The 16,262-nt window shown below is 45.6% G+C and overlaps 1 long non-coding RNA gene and 2 pseudogenes across 3 annotated transcripts in view; 2 read left to right on the top strand and 1 right to left on the bottom strand.

Annotated features, from left to right (window-relative positions):
• Positions 1 to 16,262, bottom strand: part of LOC114670397 (phosphatidylinositol 3,4,5-trisphosphate 3-phosphatase TPTE2-like) — a 314,879-nt pseudogene that overhangs the window by 225,546 nt on the left and 73,071 nt on the right.
• LOC114670306 (immunoglobulin lambda constant 6-like) overlaps positions 1 to 16,262 on the top strand; it is an 80,743-nt pseudogene that overhangs the window by 20,096 nt on the left and 44,385 nt on the right. The gene's annotated exons all lie outside the window — the stretch shown is intronic.
• On the top strand, positions 155 to 13,687 carry LOC144332004 (uncharacterized). Of its 2 annotated transcripts, none has more exons than XR_013399674.1 (5): positions 155 to 278; positions 1,907 to 2,054; positions 9,552 to 9,619; positions 10,570 to 10,909; positions 13,604 to 13,687. It is a non-coding gene; the product is annotated as an uncharacterized LOC144332004 (long non-coding RNA). The 2 variants fall into 2 exon arrangements; XR_013399675.1 differs by having other exon boundaries at positions 507 to 2,054.

Here is a 16,262-nt window from a genome sequence, read left to right as displayed (position 1 = left end):
GGAGGAAGTCAGGAAGGAAGCACACATGAAAGGCCTGCAAGAGGCTCAGGACACTTGTAAAAGATAAGCTCTGAGCTCCCCAGGAACAAGTGCAAGAACGGTAATAGGTGCTCCATAATTGTTTTTTTTTTTTTTTTTTTTTTTTTTTTTTTTTAGATGGAGTCTCCCTCTGTTGCCCAGGCTGGAGTGCAATGGCACGATCTGAGCTCACCGTAACCTCGACCTCCCAAGTTCAACCAATTCTCCTGCCTCAGCCTCCTGAGTACCTGGGATTACAGGTACATGCTTCAACACCCAGCTAATTTTTGTATTTTTATTAGAGACAGGGTTTCACCATGTTGTTCAGGTTGGTGTGCTCCATCATTTCTAAGAGATTAAACAAGTCTGCTCGAGGGAAGTTGGTGTTGTCAATGCTGAGGCCAGGCAGCTCATCATAATTAAAAGTGGGGATGTGTTTTACCCAAGGCCTCGCTATTGATGGGATTTGGGCTCCAACATGTGCACAGGTGACTGCCTGACAGCCCTAGGACATGGAGATTTTCTCAGACGTTTGGCACAGAAAGTCACTGACCATCTTTGGAGGAAGCATCATTTTTGGGAAACACTTCTCCATTGGATCCTGAGGCTCAGGTGGAAAACAAGGTCCTGTGTTGGGAATTTCTCTGTGAGGCTCCCTGGGTCTGGGGCTCCAGCTGCTCTCTGAGAAGAAGGTGTGGGAGGAGAGAGCATGGCCCAGCCACATCCATCCCCTCCTGCATGGTTCCTGCTGAGCAGGGTGTTCGAGGGGTGGGGGTACCACCAGTGGTCAGGCCAGTGTTTCTGATGGTGGGGCCAAGGAAGGACACTCAGGGCATCCTAAGGAGTCTCTCCGATGGCTCCTGTTTGACTTTCCTGTGGCTGCTGTCACAAATGACCCCTAATTTAGAGGCTTAAATATCACGTATTGATTCTCTCCCTGGTATGGAGTCAGACGTCCAAAATGAATCCTAGAGTCTAAAATCAGGGTGCCAGCCAGGCCAGGCTCCTTCTGAGGGCTCTGGGGAGAATCCATTTCCAGGATTTTTCCAGCTTCTAGAGGACACCCTGGGCTCCTGGCCCCTTCCTCCAACTTCAAAGCCAGAGCTCAGCATCTTCAAGTCTCTCTCCCACTCTTCTCTGTCTCTTCCCACCGTCTTCTCTCACCCTCCCTCTTTCTCTCCCTTTCTTTCCCTCCACCCCCACACCTGCTCTCACTCTGACCCTCCTGCCTCCTTCTTTCCCTTATAAAGACCGCACCTTGGACCCACCCAGATAACCCAGGATCATCTTCCACCTCAGGCTCCTTCACATCCTCACATCTGTAAAGTCCCTGTGGCCAAACAACACTGCACATGGACAGGTCCCGGGACTGGGACACAGCCATCCCTGGGCCCTAATTCAGCCACCCACAGCTCCTTTCCCTCCTTCTTCTCTCCTCCGGGTATAAGAAGGGAATGCAGAGAGGTTGGTCAATGAATACACACTTAAACAGTTAGATGCAAGGAGTGTGTTCTAATGTTGGATAGCAGAGTAGGGTGACTATGGTTAGCAATAATGTATTGTATATTTCAAAATAGCTACAAGAGAGAACTTCAAATATACTCAACACATAGAAATGGTAAATACTCAAGGCCATACTCCAAATTCACTGTCTTAATGATGACATGTTGGATGCAGGGAACCAAACAGCACATGCGCCTCATAAAAATCTTCATATTATGTATCAGTATAATATTTTCTATGAATAAGAAAGGCAAAAAAAGAAGTTAAGCATAAACTAGCCATTTGACCTAACAATTCCAGCCCTAGGAATTTATCTAGAAGAAATGAAAGCATGTGTTCAAAAAGATGTATACATAAATGTTCTCAGTAGCCTCATTCACTACAGGCAACAACTGGAAAGAACCCAAGTGTCCGTCAGCTAGAGAATGGATAGACCCTTGTGGGCTATGGATACAGTGGAGCGCTGCTCAGTTATACAAAGAAAAGAAACTATGGATACAGGCCACAGGAGGGATGGACTTCAAAACATTACAGTAAGTGAAAGAAGTAAAACTCCATGAGGGAAGTTGGTGGGTATGGACATAGTTTTGAACTGGCAGAATTTTTCTGTGTTCATTGGGGTATTTGGTACTGAGTGCCTATTGACCAGGTACTGTGCTAAGTACAGCAATTAGAGAAATGAGAAGCAGACACCATCTCCATTGTGATGAGACTCACCCAATCAGCCATTTCTGATGAACACTCAGGTACCCTGACTCTCACTGCTCACATTTGCAGGCTTTACTTTATGCCACTTAAACCTCCCTATTCCCCAAGTCTTCTTTCTTTTCTATTTTGTTTTTTAGACAGAGTCTTGCTCTGTCACCCATGCTGGAGTGCAGTGGCACCATCTTAGCTCACTGCAACATCCATCTCCTGGGTTCAAGCAATTCTCCTGCCTGAGCCTCCCGAATAGCTGGGATTATAGGTGCCCACTTCAAGGCCCGGCTAATATTTGTATTTTTAGTAGAGACGGGGTTTTGCCATGTTGGCAAGACTGGTCTCAAACTCCTCCTGACCTCAGGTGATCCGCCTGCGTAGGCCTCCCAAAGTGTTGGGATTACAGGTGTGAGCCACCGCACCTAGCCCCCAAGTCTCTTTTCTTTCCAGCTCTCCTCATTAGACACAGCTTTTTAAAGCAATCCCTGCCATACCCATGGCTGCAATTGTTTTTTATATGCTCTGATGACAAAAAAATTTAAATGTCATTTTAAAATAGCAGCTTTATTTTACATGACACCTCATTCACTACGATTGTAAATTCAAAGTTGCTCTAAGAAAGTAATAACTAGGCCGGGCGCGGTGGCTCAAGCCTGTAATCCCAGCACTTTGGGAGGCCGAGACGGGTGGATCACGAGGTCAGGAGATCGAGACCATCCTGGCTAACTCGGTGAAACCCCGTCTCTACTAAAAAAAAAAAGTACAAAAAACTAGCCGGGTGAGGTGGCGGACGCCTGTAGTCCCAGCTACTCAGGAGGCTGAGGCAGGAGAATGGCCTAAACCCCGGAGATGGAGCTTGCAGTGAGCTGAGATCCGGCCACTGCACCCCAGCCTGGGTGACAGAGCGAAGTCTCCATCTCAAAAAAAAAATCAATCAATAAATAAAAAGGAAAGTAATAACTAAAAAGTTGTCATATTTTAGTGTGTAAATTTTAGGAAATTTCTGTAATGGTTTGACTTTGTGTGTGCGTTTTTTTTTAAACATGACTTGTGATGTCACAGAATGGAGTTATCCTACAGAGGTTCTATCTAATTTTCTACCAGAGAGCTCCATTTCAATGCAATACTTAAGAGTCCAAAACTATCCCTTTTTTTTGAGACGGAGTCTCACTCTGTCACTCAGGCTAGAATGCAGTGGCACGATCTCGGCTCACTGCAAACTCCGCGACCTTGGTCCAAGTGATTCTCCTGCCTTAGTCTCCTGAGTAGCTGGGACTACAGGCACCCACCATCGCATCTGGCTAATTTTTGTAATTTTAGTGGAGATGCGGTTTCCCCATGTTGGCCAGGCTAGTCTCAAACCCCTGACCTCATTATCCGCCCAGCTCGGCCTCCCAAAGTGCTGGGATTACAGGCGTGAGTCATTGCACCCAACTGAAAACTATCTTATTCCCCATACCTATTCCTCTTCCTCCATTCTCTGCGTAGGAGAAAGTTATTGCTATTTACCCAGTCCTTCAAACTAGAGCCTCGGCAGCCTGTTTTTCCTTTTACTTGCCCTGTTCTTCCACATCTAATCATCTAGCGCTTCCTGTTCTCTCTCCCAAATGATCACAAGACTTTTCCATCCACTGCAGTCATTTCCACTGCCTTTAGCCTTACCCGTTCTTCCAGATGAACATAATGTCTCTCTCTCTCTCTCTCTCTCTTTTTTTTTTTTGAGACAGAATCTCTCTCTTTCGCCTAGGATGGAGTTCAATGGCATGATCTTGGCTCACTGCAACCTGTAACTCCCGGGTTCAAACAATTCTCCTGCCTCAGGCTCTTGAGTAGATGAGACCACAAGCGCCCGCTACCATGCCAGGCTAATTCTTATATTTTTAGTAGAGATGATATTAGTGATCCACCCCCCTCAGGCTCCCAAAGCCCTAGGATTACTGGCGTGAGCCACCACACCCGGTTGTACCAGGGTTTTCTATTGAGTTTCTTGCCAAGGGTGACTTCCAATAATAACTCCCCCGCACTTTCCTCAGGACTGGAAAGCTCAGGCAGCTCAGGGTGAATAAAAGCCTGAGTAGTACCGTCACCACAGAGGGGCAGGGTGGCCACAAGGTGGGCAGCAGCAGGGATGGGCATTGTGAGGCATTGGGTGGGGTTGTGGGGCTGGACATTGTGAGTCACTAGCCTGACCTGGCTGTTTCCTGGTAAGCAGGTGACATAGGAAGCTTTGTGGTTATAGGCATCAGCCAGGGCCAGCAACCCTCAGTCGGTAGCTGGTAGTGGAAGAAGGAGGAGCTCCGACTGTGCGACAGCAGGTCCCTGACCTCATAGACCAGCCAGTTTGGGAGGTGGCACCAGAGTAAGAGCTGAGGCCCCAGATCTGCCTGGGGTCAGGCTGCTTCTACAAGTGCTGTGCCAGCCTCAGTTCCCCATGGGGATCAGTACCTGATGAGTGCTGAGCCTCATTCACCTAGCTGTGCAGGAGGACTCCAGTGAGGGTGATGGGCACCAAGCTAATGATAATGTTGTCCTGAGTTCTGATGTGGCACTGGCCCTTGTCTGTCTGCTATGGATTGGAGCATCTCTTTTTATTTATTTCTTTATTTTTCTGAGACAGAGTCTCACTGGAGTGTGCAGTGGCTGGCGTGTGCAGTGGCTCAATCTTAGCTCACTGCAACCTCCACCTCCCAGGTTCAAGTGATTCTGCAGCCTCAGTCTCCCAAGTAGCTGGGATTACAGGTATGGGCCACCATGCCTGGCTAATTTTTGCATTTTTAGTAGAGACAGGCTTTCACCATGTTGGCCAGGCTGGTCTCAAACTCCTGACCTCAGGTGATCCACTGCCTCAACATCCCAAAGTGCTGGGATTACAGGTTTGAGCCACCACACCCAGCCATGGATTGGAGCATTTCTAAGGCTTGAGGTAGTCATATTATGAAATACAATGCAGTATCTTCCTGATCTTCCCTGCTTTGACCAAGTGCTGAGGAATGAGCCCAGCACTGACAGATGTTGACCTGCACTGTTCTACATGATCCCTTACACTTCTCAAAATCTGCGAGCTGACCAGAAGCCTGTGGGCTTTCTATGTGTATTTCACAGTAATGTCCATGCCAACATCTCTTGTTCCCTGTACCTTTTGCTACCCAGGGTTATGTGACCACTGGGGCCCCAGTTGATGATGGGCAAAGTTTGGTAGCTTATAGGCCACACAGTTCCAGGGGCACACATAGGTGCTGGAACTCCCTGGTGTGGGGTCCTGTCACCAAGCCTGAGTGATGACACAGTTGAGTAAAACATGCCATCAACATCGGGACCCATTTTTGGGTTCACTTTTGCCTCTTCCATTCAGGAGGTCAAAATCTGGGTTCACTCCTTTCTGCACTCTCTCCATCTAAGGAGTAGGGATATTAAACTGACTTTCAGGTACAGCTGTGGTGGGGGAAGAAAGAGGTCATTTATGTAAAGAGTATGGTGGTGCTGAAGTTTCTCTTCCTTTCTATTAGAAGAATGACATGACTTGGGAGGCTGAGGTGAGAGGACCACATAGACCAGGAATTCAAGAAAAGTGACACTTGTACTGTGCTGGGCATGTGGGGCCACATTTTAGGGGGGAAAACACACATTTACAGACACACTCACAATCACTACACATTGGTTCACCCCTAGCTACCTTCCAACCCGCCTGCACACATACCCACACCATCTAAATAATACGGCTGTCTCCAGGGACTCTAGTGGATGATCACAGCTCTTCACTGAGCCATCTGTTTCTCACACTGCACTCCCGGTCCTCACTGTTATCAGGAACCTGAAGCCAGGCAGTCTCTCCAGACAAAAACAGGCAAGAGAGTCTCCCACAACCCATCACTTAGACTTGTCATCAGCAAGGGAGTGGTCTTAGCATACGTACAGTGTTAGAGAGGCGAATGATACACACTGGGGCCTGTCAGTGGGCAGGGGAAGGGAGAGCATCTGGATAAACAGCTAATGTATGCAGGGCTTAATACTTAGGTGATGGGTTGACAGGTGCAGCAGAGCACCATGGCACACTTTTACCCATGTAACAAACCTGTACATCCTGCACATGTATCGCAGACCTTAAAAAAAAAAAAAAAATTAGGAGGTGGATGGATTGTCTGAAGTTAGGAGTTTGAAACCAGCGTGGCCAACCTGGTGAAACCCTATCTCTACTGAAAATGCAAAAATGAGCTGGGTGTGGTGGCAGGTGCGTGTAATCCCAGCTACTCCGGAGGCTGAGGCAGGAGAATCACTTGAACCCAGGAGGCATAGGTTACAGTGAGCCGAGAACAAACCATTGCACTCCAGCCTGAGTGACTGAGCTAGACTCCGTCTCAAAAAAAACGAAAAAAAGAGAGGAGCTGTAGAGAAATATCACAGGGTTAGTACTCATACCTCTGAGACCCCTTCTGAGTAGGAGTGAGCAGGACCTGGCCTTCCTGCCTGCCGAGAGCATGGTGTGGACATCATCCTAAATGCCTCAAGAATGGAGTTTCATTGCTTTCTCTTGTCATCTCCATCTCTTTATGCAATGATGGCAGTGACACCAGCAGAAATTGGTGAGGGGTCAGAACAGGAATCAGGTCCCCACTTGTCTGACACAGAGCAGACAGGACACAAGTCAGCAGGGATGGACTTCAGGGTCAGGACAGACACAGACAGGTCCCAGGCCTGATCTTCCTGGGGCTGGGACAGATGAGTTTTTCTTTTTCACCTCTTCTGGGAGTCACTTGAGGAAGGGTCCTTGAGGAGATACTGTTGGCCAAGGGTTTTCTGGGCCAGAAATGTGTGTGTGTGGTCTTTTCTTTTTCTTTTCTTTTGAGATGGAGTCTCACTCGGGAGTGAGTGGTGCAATCTCACTGGCTGGAGTGCAGTGGTGCGATCTCAGCTCACTGCAACGTCCACCTCCCAAGTTCAAGTAATTCTCCTGTCTCAGTCTGCCAAGAATTACAGGCATGGGCCAGCATGCCCAGCTAATTTTTGTATTTGTAGTAGAGACGAGGTTTCTGCATGTTGGCCAGGCTGGTCTCGAACTCCTGACATCAGGTGATCCACTCGCCTCTGCCTCCCAAAGTGCTGGGATTACAAGTGTGAGCCACCATGCCTGGCTGAAATGTGTTTCAATGGGACTGACCCCATAACCCTGGGCCTGTAGCTGCAGCACTCCCAAGTAGCAGGGGAGGTGGGGAGGGACATGAGTTCCAGTGCACCAGGAGCTCAGCAAAGGGATGGTGACGGATTCCAGAGTCCAGCTCATCCTTGCAACCCTTCTGTGGAATCCAGAACACATTAGTTTCCACTTATTGTATAGAAGGTTTGGAATCTTCAGTGTCAAACTCTGTCTGTGTTATATTTTCCCACACTGTGGATAGAGGAACCCTGGCTATGGGCATTTCCTGCCAGGGCAGTGACTGTGTCTTCCTCATTAGTCCTTATCCCAGAGGTCAGTCCTGGGGAGAACATGTTAGGCCCCATGGGCATTGTAGTGAACACATCCCTGGGATGAGTTCTAGGTCAGCCCTGGGCCTGGATCTAGCACAGGTGTTGAAATGTTCCCTTCTCAGTCTGTCCAGCCTGTTGAGCCCTACACCAATCCTGGAGTCTGCCCCAGCTCCTAAGTCAGGGTCCCTGGAGATGAGGTTGAGCTCTTGAGGACAGTGAGGTGCCTCTGGCCCTCGGCTCCTGCTGCTCTGATCCTGTCTAGACAGGGTGTGCAGGGCCACGCTCTTCGCTTGTGTGCACGTGCGCCCCCTGCTGGCATCCCTCTGTACCTGGATGTTGTCCTCATTGTTATATCCCCGGACCCACAGGACCTTTTGCAGATGTCCAGTAAGTATCCATAAATGTATGGTAGGAGCAGAGCTGCGAACTATTTTGCAAGAAAACACCAGGCGAGGAGAGTCATGTCTTCCTCATGTCTGGGTCTCCTGTGCCGTCTAGTGCGGTTCTCAGTCATATATGTGCCTCTTCATATTTAAATACATTTAAATATTTTCAATTAGAAGTTCAGGGCTGGGCGTGGCATCTCATACCTGTAATTCCAGCACTTTTAGAGGCCGGGGCGGGTGGATCAGCTGAGGTCAGGAGTTCGAGACCAACCTGGCCAACATGGTGAAACCCCATCTCTACTAAAAATGCAAAAATTAGCCCATGTGTGGTGGTGCATGCCTGTAATCCCAGCTACTCAGGAGACTGAGACAGAAGAATCGCCTGAATCCGGGAGGTGGAGGTTGCAGTGAGCCAAGATCATGCCATTGTACTCCAACCTGGGCAGCAAGAGTGAAACTCTATCTCGAAAAAAAAAAAAGAATTTCAGAACTTCATTACAGCAGCTGCCATGCAATCCCCCAGCAGCTTTCTGTTCATGCACCGGAGAGATTTCCATCCCCACAGAATGTTCTTTCACATCTGCTGTAAGCCTGGCTGAGGGGCTGATTATTGAACTCCTCTAACTCAAAGCGTGCACCTTAAAGTGGGAATCTCAGGGCTGTGAGATTGGAGGTGAGACCTATAATGGGCCATTGGAAGGAAAAAGTTGAAAGGTGGTTCCTTCAGTTCCTCTTTCTCACTTGAAGGCTGGCAAGTGTGAGTAATGCCTTTCTAGAGACCTCTGACTCCCCAGAGCCCAGGGAGAGTCTGACAACACCGAGGGAAGGGCAGAGTGATCTCGTACAACCCAGTGTGGCCTCACCTGGAGTAGGAGGGTGGGTGAGTTGCTCTCTGGAATAACTTCTTGTGGAGTTTTTGTCTCTAAAGATTGGCCAATGGACACCGTCCATGAGGGCAGCTGCATTGAGGCAGACCTGCAGGTAGAGCATGATAGTCTAGGAGGATCTCTGGGAGCAGTTGGGTGACACCTGTTGCTTTGGAAATCAGGAAAAGGGCAATGAAGTCAGAACCAAAGGAAATATGTGTAGAAGTGTGACTTGTTCCTTTTGTATTTTAATAAGATAGAGATGAGGTCATTTGCCTCCATGGGCTTTGTGTGCTGTGTTTGTAACCCTTTTTTTCCTTACTCTGGTGTTTAATGATTACCTTTCCCAGAAGACCAGTTTTTCCTGTCTATGTCACAGCAAACATCAAAGCCTTGGTCTTTGACTTGAGAATGCAGAGTCTTATTAGGTCTAGGCACTCACTAAGATGCGAGGTATCTGGTGAGACTCCCTCATGCTCACTACTTGAACGTAGTTGTTTCTCTGAGATGGTCTCAGAATCTTCAGTCCCACGCTCCATATGCCGCATCTAGCAAAGCTTCCTGAGGGACTCACAGTCTCCACCAGGGCACTGACATTAACTCTGTGTCCTTTTAGGCCCCCCTGAGGACCACCTGAGTTTAAAATCTCTGCCACCAAGTGAGGAAGATAATGATGATGCCCAGGTAAGACCCCATTTCTTTGCATTCTAAGGAAATGCTGCTTTCCTAATGTGAGAAACAAACTCACCCATCCACACCCAAAGAATGGACTCAGAGGCCTACAGAACAGAGAAAGTAAGAATTTTAATGATGGTCTTGCAAGATATATCTATAAATAGAAATATATATCTATAAATATATATATTTATGGTTGTCTTACTGCATTTTCTGGAAGCCCACAATGCATTGCCATCCTAGTCAGCTCAGGGGTTCTTCAAGTATTTGACTTACTACCTAAGGAGCTGAGCAGGCTGATAAGAACAGACCAAGCGAGCTGTTTTGCATGCTAGTAAACTTTTAACTTAGCCTATACTTCTTTGTTAAAGTGAGGACAACTAAGCGGGGTAGAAGGGGGACCCAACAAGTCGGCATTGCCCATCCAACCACGAGCCTAGTATTTCTTCTGTCCTTTGCTGAGCTAAACAACTTCAAGGCACTTTGTCTTAAAAATGGACCACTGTATACACTATTTCCTTCACCTGATTTCTTTCCTTCTCAATTAATTTTGGTATAAAATATGACAGGACACATTATGTATGACATACACAATAGTCCTTCTTGGGGTGGAGTTCACTGGGAATGTCTTCCATCTAATACATGACATGGTAGGATGTTTTTGAAGGACAGCATCCATCATCAACTGTAATGCAGAGGCATTTTCCTCCACACCAGTTTTCCTCTTCGAATTAGGCATTGTGAGTTTACCAATCTAAATCAACTTCAAAGAAATTCTGTGGGAAAAGCTCTTGTCTTTTCCATACATGTCCTCTATGCTAGAGTGTTTTGTCTTTGACATGGACTTAACCACTGTTTCAAAAGTAGTTTTCTGAAGTCATCAAGAGACTAACAGATCTGTGTAAGGGGGCGGCAGAATTGATCTGATCCTCATAGCATCTTCTTTTGTCTCATTGCAGATTTTACCACCACCTGTCCTGGGTACATACCTTGAACCAAATCACTTTCTGAGAAACAAATTTGCTGGCTTGAATATATAGAAACCTTAATCTGGATTCCTGTTAAAAAATGTTGGGGGTCTGTTGAGAGTAAATGATTTTGCAAGTGTATAGCTATGACCAGAGCGGCTGTATTAATGTGTGTGAACCTAGAGGACCAACCAGGAGATTTTGTGTGAGCCAGTGAGTCTTCACTGGGAGGAGGAGAAGTGAGTGCACCTCTCACTGACTTATCCTGATGTTGATGGTTCTAGAGAGTGGATTCTGGAAAATCTCAGCAGGGAAGAGGATGCCTTTCCAGGTAGGCAACAAGACTTCAGATGGGGTCTAATAAAACAGCATTTCCAAGAACCTTCATGTTATACCTGCTGCTTGGGAGGCTTAGGGAGGGAGTAGAAAGAGAAAAAGAAAAAGTTAATATAAGCCACGTTTGTTATTTTCAGAGTTTAATGTCATCATGGTGAGGAGTATTATGTTCATGGACTTTTGAGTATCCTGTGTTTTCAATCACCTGTTCTTGGTTTATTATTTAAAGATGATTTTTCAGAGAATACGTGCTCTTTTCTGCCTGTGCCACTGCAAATATCAGAGCCTTTGGTTTGGGACACAGTTCTGTCACAGGCAGTTACTTAATCCTGAATATAAAACTCTTCTGCGGTGTGCCCAGATGCATAGGAGAGATTGTTCCACACATTATGAACATAGGTTTCATGACAGCACATTCATTTTTCTGTCCTTGCTGTTTACCTCTGGTATCAAGACATCTCCTTGGGCATGGAGGACAGAATGAAAATTCACTGTGGGCTCACTGAAAAGCTCCAGTGTCTTAGAAATGGAGGGAGAAACACAGCCTTGAGCACACTGTCAGTATTCCATTTCTTCATGTGAATGAGAATATGCAGTTTTACCATCATTTGTGGAAGTCGTTTTCCTTTCCCCATTGTGTATTCTTGGCACCTTTGTTAAAGATCAGCTGACTCTGTATGTATGCATTTAATTCTGTGCTCTCGATTCTGTATCTGTGATACTTATGGGTGCCCCCCACAGTAGAAGCATGCTGTCTGAATTTTTCTGTTTTTTTTTTATTTTTATTTTTAGATTTCAATCTCATGAATGTGCATCTTCCAACACTCTTATTTTTCAATGTTGCCATGGCTATTTGAGGCACATAAAAGTTCATTAAAATATTAGGATTATCTTTTCCATTTCTGCACAGATGGCTATTGCCAGTTTGGTAGCAGTTGTTGTTAGTCTGTAGATCATGTGTGTAGTATTGTGTGTTAGTCAGGTTTAGTCTTCCTATCCATGAATATGGGAAACCTTTCAACTTATTTCTATGTTCTTTACTTTCTAGAATCTTTATGTTGACAGCTGATTAGTTAGATTTAATGTGACTGATATGAATTTGTGATTTCTTTTTTTGTTTTTTTGTTTTTGAGACAGAGTCTCACTCTGTGACCATACAGGTGTGCAGTGATATGATCTCTGCTCACTGCCACCTCCACCTCCCGGGTTCAAGTGATTCTCCTGCCTTATATTCCTGAGTAGCTGGGTCTACAGATGCATGCCACCACATCCAGCTAATTTTTGTAGTTTTAGTAGAGATGTGATTTTACCTTGTTGGCCGGGATGGTCTTGATCTCTTGATCTCATGATCCACCCACCTTGGCCTCCCTAAGTGCTAGGATTACGAGCATGAGCCACCGTGCCTGGCCAAATTTGTATCTTTTGCCAATATTTTGTCTGTCTGAATGATTATGCATCAAATAAAAAATATTATGTATGCTACTTAACCAAAAATCACCCCCATACTCAGGGACAGTTTTTCATGAATTTGCTCATTTTCTATTGGTATGCATTTCCTCATTTCAGTAGCTCATGTATATTTGAACCTGGAAACTTATCCTCATGGCAGAAAGTTTTCAGAGTCATGTCTCTCAGCTTCACTGGTGTAGGTTGCGCAAGCTGTGTGAGCTTGGCCTGTTTGAATGAAGCCTGATCTTTAGGGAATCTCCTGAGGGCGAGCGACACAGAGCTGCTGAAGCCCTTGATCACAGGAACCCAAAAAATTGTGTGCACACACCATGGTTCCAGAAGAAGACTTACAAAGAGGAAATCATGACTATTTTTCATTTTAGCATTTTAATACTTAATTTTTTAAATGACCTCTATGAAAAAGAAATTGTGATCTGTCTGGTGCCGTGACTCATGCGTGTAATCCCAGCACTTTGGGAGGCTGAGGTGGGCAGATTATGAGGTCAGGAGATGGAGACCATCCTGGCTAACATGGTGAAATCCCGTCTCTACTGAAAATACAAAAAAAGTTACCCAGGCGTGGTGTCGGGTGCCTGTAGTCCCAGCTACTCCAGAGTCTGAAGTAGGAGAATGGTGTGAACCCAGGAGGTGGAGCTTGCAGTGAGCCAATATCGTGCCACAGTACTCCAGCCTGGATGACAGAGTGAGACTCCGTTTCAGAAACAAACAAACTGACAAATGAACAAACAAACAAACAAACAAAACTGTGTGATCAGTAGAACAGAGTAATTTGGGTAAAATTGAATCCTTTTCACCAATAAATTAAGTAACTAATCCTTTAAAGGAGATGCTACATGTAGTACCAGCATAACTGGGTCCTAATGTACTTACACAGTCTTGAACACATTAAGAAAATGCTGTTTGTTTCGTAGAGTTTCAAAACATTTGAGATGGAGGAAGGCACTCTTCCATTGACCCTTAGTGTGTGCTTTATTTCCATTTTGGGTTGACTGTTTTGTGTTGCTGCATGATGTCTTTAGTACAAGGCCAAGGCCTCCATGTCTCATGTCTTTCCTGATCCCGTCCTTTGCCATCCCTCTTCCACTCAGGGGAATAGCCCAGCATCAACTCAGTTCGTGCTTGTTAATCAACCACCTCCATACACCACATCCAGAAAAGCTCCCTGAGTGACTCACAGTCACCAACCATCGGTGCACTGATCTTTCTTGTGTCCTTCCAGCTTCTTCTATGGACAACCTGAGTTTAGTATGCCTACCACCTAGTGAAGATGATGACTGGGGTGATGATGATGATGATGATGATGGTGATGATGATGTCCAGGTAAGAACACCTTTCTTTGTCTTGTAAGGAAATGTTGGTTTTCTGATGTGAGAAACAAACTCACCAGTCCAAACCCAAAGAATGGCCTCGGGGAGCTGAAAAACAGCAAGAGTGAGATTTTCTTTCCTTTTTTTTTTTTTCTTTTTGAGACAGAGTCTCACTCAGTTTGCCAGGCCGGAGTGCAGTGGTGCAATCTCAGCTCCATCTCCTGGGCTCAATGAATTCTCCTGCCACAACCTCCCGAGTAGCTGGGATTACACGCATGTGTCCCCATGCCCAGCTAATTTTTGTATTGTTAGTGGAGATGGTGTTTCAGCATGTTGGCCAGACTGGTCTCGAACTCCGGACCTCAGGTAATCTGCCCACCTCAGCTTCCCAAAGTGTTGGGATTACAGGTGTGAGCCACTCCACCTGGCAGAAAGTGAGACTTTTAATGACAGTGTTGCAAGATCCGGTGTCTGATGGGCAGACACACCCAGCACACTTTCCACAAGCAATTTATCCCCTAGTGTGCAGGTCCCTCCCCTGGTTCCTCATAGGCTGAGAACTGTGGGGTCACAATCTTCCCAGGTGTTGCCTATTGATTTTTGGGGAGAGACTTTAGGTATTTTTCTAGAGTTGTCTTACTGCATTTTGTTGCAGCCCACAATGCATTGCTACCCTAGTCAGCTCAGGGGCACTTCAAGTATTTGACTTATGACCTAAGTAGCTGGGCAGGCTGAGAAGAACAGACAAAACGAGCTATTTTCCAGGCTAGTAAACTTTCATCTTAGACTAATCTTCTTTGGTTGAAGTGAGGGCAACTAAATGGGGAGGAGAGGGGCCCCAATGAGCAGGTATTGCCCATCCAATCAGGAGCCTGGCATATCCTATTTCTTCTGTCCTTTGCTGACCTAAACCAGTTCAAGGCGCTTTGTGTTAAAAATGGACCACTGTATACATTATTTCCTTCATCTGATTTCTTTCCTTCTCAATTAATTTTGATATAAAAATATGACAAGGCACATTATGTACGACACACACTATTCTCTTTGTGAGGATGGAGTTCAGTGGCAGTTTCCTTTCATCTAATACATGACACACTATGATGTTTTGAAGGACAGCGTCCATCACCAACTGTAATGCAGAGACGTTTTCCTCCACACCAGTTTTTCTCCTCGGATTAGGCATTGTGCATTTACCAACCTAAACCAACGTCAAGGATAAATTTTGTGGGAAAAGCTCTTGTCTTTTCCATGAGTGTCCTCTATTCTAGAATGTTTGGCCTTTGACTTTGACTTTGACTCACCACTGTTTCACAGGTAGTTTTCTGAAGTCATCAAGAGACTCACAGATCTGTGTAAGGGGTGCAGCAGAATTGATCTGATCCTCACGGCATCTTCTTTTGTCTCGTTGCAGATTTTACCATCACCTGTCCTGGGTATGTACCTTGAACTAACTCACTTTCTGAGAAACAGACTTGCTGGCTTTAATATATAGAAACCTTAATCTGGGTTCCTGTTAAAAAATATTGGGGATCTGGTGAGAGCAAATGATTTTGCAAGTGTATAGGTATGACCAGAGGGGCTGTAGAAATGTGTGTGAACCCAGAGGAACAACCAGGAGATTTTTTGTGAGCCAGTTTGTCTTCACCTGGAGGAGGAGAAGTGAGTGCACCTCTTCCTGACTTATCCTGATGTTGGTGGCTCTAAAGATTGGATTCTGGAGAATCTCAGCAGGGAAGAGGATACCTTTCTAGGTAGGTAAGAAGATTTCACGTGTAGTCTAATAACACAGCATTTCCAGGAGCCTTCATGTTATACCTGCTGCTTGGGAGGCTGAGGGAGGTTGTAGAAAGAGAAAAAGAAAAAGTAAATGTAAGTGAAGTTTGTTCTTTTGAGTTGATGAGATTTTGAGTATCCTGTGTTTTTGATCACCTCTTCTTATTTATTATTTAAAGATGATCTTTCTAGAACACCTGCTCTTTCCTGCCTCTGCCACTGCAAAATCTCAAAGCCTTTAGTTTAGGACAGAGTTCTATCAGAGGCAGTTACTTAATGCTGGAGACAAAATTCTTCTGTGGTGTGCCCAGAGGCATAGGAGAGATTGATCCTCACCTTATGAACTGTTAGGTTTCCTGGCAGCACACTCATTTGTCTGTTTTTCCCTGGTTACCTCTGGTATCAAGAGCTCTTCCTGGGCATGGAGGACAGAATGAAAATTCAATCTGGGCTCAGTGCAAAAGCTCCAGTGTCTTGGAAATGGAGGGAGAAGCACAACCTTGAGCACACTGTCAGCATTCTATTTCTTCATTTGAATGAGAATGTGCAGTTTTACCATCATTTGTTGAAGAGGCTTTCCTTTCCCCCGATTGTGTATTTTTGACACCTTTGTTGAAGATCAATTTACTGTATATGTGTGCATTTAATTCAGGGCTCTCTATATCTGTGAAACTTATGAGTGTCCCTACGCTAGAAGCATACTCTCTGTATTTCTGTATTTTGTGTGTGTGTGTGTGTGTGTGTGCATTTCAATCTCATGAACCTGCATCCTCTAACACTATTTTTTTAACGTCATCA

Source organism: Macaca mulatta, chromosome 10, assembly GCF_049350105.2.
Source record: "Macaca mulatta isolate MMU2019108-1 chromosome 10, T2T-MMU8v2.0, whole genome shotgun sequence".
NCBI classification, from domain to species: Eukaryota; Metazoa; Chordata; class Mammalia; order Primates; family Cercopithecidae; genus Macaca; species Macaca mulatta.
The sequence above is the reverse complement of the archived record's forward strand: the minus strand, read 5'-3'. Positions and strand labels throughout refer to the sequence as shown.